Genomic DNA, 8,234 nt, shown 5'->3' with positions numbered 1-8,234 from the left:
TTCTTTGAAAAAAATGTCTATTCAGGTCCTGTGCCCATTTTTTAAAAATGGAGTTGTTTGCTTTCTAATTTTGAGTTATATATATATATATATATATATATATACAAACACATATATATAATATATGATATTAAACCCTTTTAGAATATAGTTGACCCTTGAATGATGCAAGGTTTAGGGTCAATGATCCACTGTGTGGTAAAATATCTGTGTATAACTTAACAGTTGACCCTCTGCATTTCTGGTTCCACATTCTCTGATTCAACCAATGCCAGATTGTGTAGTACTATAGTGAAAAGTTAGTGAAAAAGCCCACATGTAAGTAGACCCACACAGTTTAAATGCTTGTTTCTCAAGGGTCAACTGTATATCGTTTGCAGATATCTTCTCTCATTCAGTAGGTCGTTGCTACTTTCCTTCCCTCTACAGAAGGTTTTTAGTTTAATGTAGTCCCATTTTTTCCCCTTCGCAGAAGGGACATATCCAAAAAAAAAAAAAAAAATTGCTAAGACTGATGTCAAAGAACATATTGGCTATGTTTTCCTCAAGAAGTTTCATGGTTTCAGGTCTTACATTAAATCTTTTGTTCATTTTGAGTTTATTTTTGTATGATGTGAAAAGGTAGTCCAGTGATTCTTTTAGTAGTTGTCTAGTTTCCTCAACTCCATCTATTGAAGTGAAGTGAAGCGGCTCAGTCATGTTTGACTCTTTGCGACCCCATGGACTGTAGCCTACCAGGCTCTTCGGTCCATGGGATTTTCCAGGGAAGAGTACTGGAGTGAGTTGCCATTTCCTTCTCCAGGGGACCTTCTCGAACCCAGGGATCGAACACAGATCTCCAGCATTGTAGGCAGATGCTTTACCATCTGAGTTACCAGGGAAACCCTCTTTTCCCAATTGGACTGCATATTCTTGCCTTCTTTGTCATAGATAAATAGATCATGTAAGTGTGAATTCACTTCTGGGCTCTCTATTCTGTTCCATTGATCTATGTGTCTGATTCTGTGGGAGTATCATGCTTTTTTGATTACTTTAGCTTGTAATATCATTTAAAATCAGGGAGTGTGGTACCTCCAGCTTGTTTTTCTTTTTCAAGATTGCTTTGATTTCCATATTCCTTCTATTAGAGTAAACTTGAAATCATCATAGCTAAAAGTCAACACTATATGAGTGATAACCATTTTTCTTCTAAATTTAAATATCATCATTCAGTCCTTTTAATAGTATTCATTGGTCATTTTATTGGCAACACATGACTGTTTCCACTGCTATAGCTCACCTAAGACACACTGTATTTTAATATTTAATTTAAATTGATGACTTAAATATCCGTTTCAAATATTAATTTATATGCCCTTCTTTTATTTTTTTTATGAAAACTTATAGTCATGTTAAAACCTATACATGAATATTCATAGCAGTTTTATTTCTTTTTTTTTTTAATTAATTAATTATTTATTTATTTTTTTTAGTTGGGGGCTAATTACTTTACAATATTGTAATAGTTTTTGCCATACATTGACATGAATCAGCCATGGGTTTACATGAGTTCCCCTTCCTGGACCCCCCACCCACCTCCCTCCCCATCCCATCCCTCTGGGTCATCCCATTGCCCCGGCCCTGAGCCCTTGTCTCATGCATCGAACATGGAATGGTGTTCTGTTTCACATATGATAATATACATGTTTCAATGCTATTCTCCCAGAACGTCCCACCCTCACCTTCTCCCTCAGAGTCCATAAAATTGTTCTATGCATCTGTGTCTCTTATTCTGTCTCGCATAAAGGGTTATCGTTACCATCTTTCAAATTCCATAAAATATACAAGCAACTTCTGCAGCTGAATTCCAGAAAAATAAATGACCCAATCAAAAAATGGGCCAAAGAACTAAACAGACATTTCTCCAAAGAAGAAATACAGATGGCTAACAAACACATGAAAAGATGCTCAACATCACTCATTATTAGAGAAATGCAAATCAAAACCACAATGAGGTATCATTTCACACCAGTCAGAATGGCTGCTATCCAAAAGTCTACAAGCAATAAATGCTGGAGAGGGTGTGGAGAAAAGGGAACCCTCTTACACTGTTGGTGGGAATGCAAACTAGTACAGCCACTATGGAGAACAGTGTGGAGATTCCTTAAAAAACTGGGAATAGAACTGCCATATGACCCAGCAATCCCACTGCTGAGCATATACACAGAGGAAACCAGAATTGAAAGAGACGCGTGTACCTCAATGTTCATCGCAGCACTGTTTACAATAGCCAGGACATGGAAGCAACCTAGATGTCCATCAGCAGACGAATGGATAAGGAAGCTGTGGTACATATACACAATGGAATATTACTCAGCCATTAAAAAAAATACATTTGAATCGGTTCTACTGAGATGGATGAAACTGGAGCCCATTATACAGAGTGAAGTAAGCCAGAAAGAAAAACAACAATACAGTATACTATGCCCTTCTTTTAAAAAGCCCCTATACTCACCAACACAAAAGGTAAAAAAGATGGGAAATGAGTAACTCTCTCAAGAAATTTACTCCCTTGAGTTTTACACAACAGAGCTAATATATTCAAACTCTTAAATAAAATATTTTTTGTGGAAAGCCACAATAACTGGAATAGTTGGGTTATTATAAACTATTAGTTTATGAATCTTTTAAAGTAAATGGTGGCTATATACTATTTCCTGTAATAGAAAACCCTCCTCCACTTTGAGGATACTAAGGTAAAAGACAGGCCAGCAGCAACAATATTTTAAGAAACACAACATTAATGAATTTTTTAAAATAAAATTTAGCCATGCCAAATAATTTTCTCAATTTTCAGACTCTGTAATATTTATACGATGATTATATAGAATTTGATAAATATAAAGGCATATCTTTCTTTAAAAGAAAATTTTAAGCATTAAAGTTAATGAAAAATATTATATTAAATCATTTAAATACATATTATGGTTATAAAATACATGATATAAGTTAACATACTTAAAAGGAGCTTTACTGATTAGTTATAAGGAAGGATTGAGTGTGTTAAATATCTCAATTATACTTACAAAAAATGTTATGATATTGATTTGAAGAAATCTACACTCTAGTGTGTTAGATTGTCTTGTTTCATTTGATCAGAAAATTCTAATAAGTAATACAATAATTTATTAAGTATATATTTTATAATATTTTAAATTCATTTTTATGTTCCTCATCTCTTCTAAACAACTTTACCAGGTAGTCTATTATCTCCTACACTAAGATAACAGTTTAATCCATGCCTCTTCATAATAGAAATGTTTTCATCAATTCGCACTACATATAAGTATTATTATTTTTTGAAACAGCAAAAATCTAAACCTGATGTGCCAATCACAAAGACATTCAGTTTCACCAGGAAATTAAAACATATGAGGCAAAGTAATAGCAGGAAGTAGATTGTAGAGTAATGCCCCATGAGAGGAATTCAAATATCGTTTTGTTACTTTTGTTGCTATTATTTAATATTAAACTTAAAAAAAAAGAGAGATATAGGGGAAAAAACACACAACAAATTTCTACTATCCAGTTTACTACATTACCATCTATGATACTTTTCCTAGAAAGATTCTGTTACAGATTTTAATAGCATGAATTTAGTTTAAAATGATAAAATACTTGTTTTTAACTTAAAAATTCTAACATGAATTCTAAATTCATCCTAACATGATTAATCTAACACTTATTCAAATTTTAATTGTATAAGTTAAAATTAATTTAGGTTAACATAGAGCATCAAAGCCATGATGATCATTAACTTTCCAAATTATTGCTTACTATTTATCTTTTCTTGCATTTGTCATTCCATTGTTATCAATATTACACAATCTCTTATTGATTATCAAATAAGTATTTGTTAATATGAGAATGAGATGATTGAATAGCATCACCAAGCCAAACAAATATGATTATAATTAAATTTTATATGTCAAATTCATAACAAAATGATATGAAATTAAATAATAATGTGTTAAATATACAAAATAAGCCATTATAATTTGACTTTCAGGTTCAGTGTCAACATATAAAGAGCTTGGAAGTCATTAATGAATCTAACTTAAAATCAGTGACTTTCATTGAATCTATTAGAGAACTGAATTTGCAGAACAAACCGCAACCCCCAAATCTGAAGAAATAGATAAATCTAGAGAAGAAAAGCCAAGATATGCATACCTGGAACAGAAGTTGCTGGGGTCATAAACTGATGGAAAATTATAATGGTAATTTGGATTAATTGCTGGAAGCTGAGTATGGCCCAGCACAGCGCTGAGAATATCCTAGGGACGTTTTTAGCTCCCTTCACTTCCACTTTTGTGAATTTTACCTTTAGAAACACCAACAGGCTCTCATGGTGGAAATCAAAAAGAATAACCACATAGGTCTGACAGAGGATGGGGAAGAGGTCATTGTGAAATATTCCCAGAACTTTCTCTGTAACAAAGCATTACTGTCCAGGTGAAAAGCCTTTGTCGTTGTTGTTCAGTCGTTAAATTGTGTCCGATTCTTTGCGATCCCAGAGACTGCATCGCTCCTTTACCAGAGTTATTTCACTCAGTGTAAGGGCATTTTGTTTATTCTAACTCCCACTAGAATAACACACAGCAACTTCTTGTCTTGTGGAAGGGGTGGCAAGACAGCTATACCATTAAAGAAAGACACTTGTTCACAACCAGAGCCAGAGAGCCACTACAAGACGAGTATTTAATAACAAGATTATAGAATACATTCCTTATTTCTCCCATACTTTACCATCACACCAACAGGGCTCCAATATTACTACAGTGTAATAATACAATAGTGGATTGCAGTTGAAACTGTTGAAATTGCAGCTGAAACTGCAAGTCGCAGACTTTTTCTGAGAAGAAGTACTAAGGAACAAAGTGAAAGGGGAGACAGAAACAAGGAAGGTAGAGGAATTTGAAGCTTCTAGCACCTATAACTCCAGCAAGCATTAAACTCAGCTCAACTGGCAGATTTCCATTGCCAGTTCTCACTAAGGAATATTCACCTCAGTGTCTATTACCCAATATAATATGTCTGTGTGCATGCTGAGTCGCTTTAGTCATGACCAACTTTTTGCACCCTGTGGACTGTAGTCCACCAAGCTCCTCTGTCCATGAGAAAGAATACCAGGCAAGAATACCAGGGTGTGTTGCCATGCCCTCCTCCAGGGTATCTTCCTGACCCAGGGATCAAAGCAGCATCTCTTATGTCTCCTGCACTGGCAGGCGGGTTCTTTACCACCAGCGCCACCTGGGAAGTCCTATTATATGTCTATGTTAGCAAAAAATTACAAGGCGTGCCAAAGAGAGGGAAAAAAAAAAGAGACACTATATTAGAATTTTCTAAGAATTTAAAATAAGGATGATTAATATGTTAAATCCTCTAATGGAAAAAAAATACACAACACCAAGAACATATTAATAATATAAGCAGAGAAAAATAAATTTAATAAAGTACCAAAGGGAAATGGCTGGGAGAAAAAAAAAACAACCAGCAGAAAGGAGAAATGTCATTGATAAGTTCATTAGTAGATTGTATCCAGTTGAAAAGGAAATCAAGGAATCCATGTGCTTAAACTTAGTTCATGAGAAATTTCCCAAACTGAAAATCAAAGAAAAAAGAATGAGAACAACAACACAACAGAAGATCCAAGAACCATTGATATGGGCTTAACTGTGTACCCCCAAAATTCATGTTGACATCCTAACCACCAATATCTCAGAATGTGGCTGTGTTGGAGATAAGGACTCTAAAGAAGTAATGAAATTAAAATGAGAGTCGTTAGGATGGGGCCTGATAAAATATGACTGATGCCCTTATAAGACAGAAAGATTAGGACACAGATACACAGAGTGAAGACTGGCAAAAAACACCACCTACTAGCCAAGAAGAGACTCTTCAGAAGAAACCAATACTGCAGTCACCGTGATTTTGGACTTCAAGCCTCCAGAATTATGAGAAAATAAATTTTTATTCTTTAAGCCACTTAGTTTGTTGTACTTTATTATGGTAGCCCTATCAACTTATTGGGCTTCCCAGGTGGCACAGTGGCAAAGAATGCACCCGCCAATGCAGGAGAAGCAAGAGACACAAGTTCGATCCCTGGATGGGGAAGATCCCCTGGAGGAGGAAATGGCAACCCACTCTAGTATTTTTGCCTGGAAAATCCCATGGATAAAGGAGCCTAGCAGACTATTGTCTAAGTTAAGTAAGTGTTAGTCACCCAGTCGTGCCCGACTCTTTGCGACCCCATGGTCTGCAGCCCACCAGGCTCTTTTGTCCATGAGATTTTTCCAGGCAAGGATACTGGAGTGGGTTGCCATTTCCTTCTCCAAGGGATCTTCCCGAGCCAGGGATTGAACCCGGATCTCCTGCACTTCAGGCAGATTCTTTACCAAATGAGCTACAAGGGAAGCCCAAACTACTATTGTCTATAAGGTTGCAAAGAGTCGGACACGACTGAGTGACTGAGCACATCAAACTAATCTAACCATGAAACAATTTCAAATGCTTCAACACAGAGATAATCAGAATAACAAGAAGTAAGAACATAAGCTTATCTGAAATATCCATGGTAAAGAACTCACCAAAATCCAAGATGAACGCCAAGCCACAGATCCAAGAAGCTTGTGCTGTGCTTAGTAGTTCAGTCATGTCCGACTCTTTGCGACCCCATGGGCTGTAGCCATCAGGCTCCTCTGTCCATGAGATTCCCCAGGCGAGAATATTGGAGTCAGTTGCCATACCCTTTTCCATCCAAGAAGCTTAGAAAGCAACAAATAGAATAAACATAAAAACATTTTACAACTAGATATATCAGTCAAGTTGTTGTAATTAACATATAGAATTTTCCATCCTATGCAGTTGAACACATATTACTGGGATTAGACTAGGGCTATGTGTTTTTGGAAAAGGACTACAGTGTCAGATTTATAATTAAAGCTAAATAGGTCTACTCAATTCAGTTCAGTCGCTCAGTCATGTCCAACTCTTTGCGGCCCCATGGACTGCATCACACCAGGCCTCACTATCTGTCACCAACTTCCAGAGTTTACTCAAACTCATGTCCATTGAGTCGGTGATGCCAACCAACCATCTCATCCTCTGTGGTCCCTTTCTCCTCCCACCTTCAATCTTTCCCAGCGTCAGGGTCTTTTCCAATGTGTCAGTTCTTCACATCAGGTGGTCAAAGTATTGGAGTTTCAGCTTCAGCATCAATCCTTCCAATGAATATTCATGACTGATTTCCTTTAGGATGGACTGGTTGGATCTCCTTGCCGTCCAAGGGACTCTCTAACAGGGACTACTCTCTAATAAGTCTACTAGATCTATGTTATTTATTTAAGTGGTCTTAAACTAACTTTACGGAGAAGGCAATGGCACCCCGTTCCATTACTCTTGCCTGGAAAATCCCATGGACGGAGGAGCCTGGTAGGCTGCAGTCCATGGGGTCGCTAAGAGTCGGACACGACTGAGCGACTTCACTTTCACTTTTCCCTTTCATGCACTGGAGAAGGAAATGGCAACCCACTCCAGTGTTCTTGCCTGGAGAATCCCAGGGACAGCAGAGCCTGATGGGCTGCCGTCTATGGGGTCGCACAGAGTCGGACACGACTGAAGCGACTTAGCAGCAAACTAACTTTAACATGATTTAGCATATGTTTATTGTATCCCACTTTATAAAGCATGTTTCTCTGATAATTTCACTTAGTGAATCATTAATTTCATTAATTAATGTTGGTGTCAGCTATGTCAAACTGTTGATACATATAAAATTTGCATACTGTTTCCACTTCAGCTGATGCATTACTCTCATTATCATCAATATCAGAAAGTATACTGATTACATAGTTTATTGTAGGCAGTTGGAAACAATCTGGGTAATGAGAGATGATAGAAGGCATTGTCATTCTTTCTGAAGACAATGACATTTAAATTGTGTGAAAGGAAATATACATTCTTGTGTGCTGGTTTGTGTGCTGAGTCACTTCAGTCATATCCAAATCTGAGATCCTATAGACTGTAGCCCACCAGGCTCCTCTGTCCATGGCATTCTCCAGGCAAGAATACTGGAGTGGGTTGCCATGCCCTCCTTCAGGGGATCTTCCCAAACCAGGGATAGAACCCAAGTCTCTTATGTCTACCTGCTTTGGCAGGTGAGTTCCTTACCACTAGTGCCACCAATGTACATT

This window comes from Giraffa tippelskirchi, chromosome 5, assembly GCF_054371585.1.
Source record: "Giraffa tippelskirchi isolate mGirTip1 chromosome 5, T2T-mGirTip1v1.2.pri, whole genome shotgun sequence".
Taxonomy (NCBI): domain Eukaryota; kingdom Metazoa; phylum Chordata; class Mammalia; order Artiodactyla; family Giraffidae; genus Giraffa; species Giraffa tippelskirchi.
The sequence above is the reverse complement of the archived record's forward strand: the minus strand, read 5'-3'. Positions refer to the sequence as shown.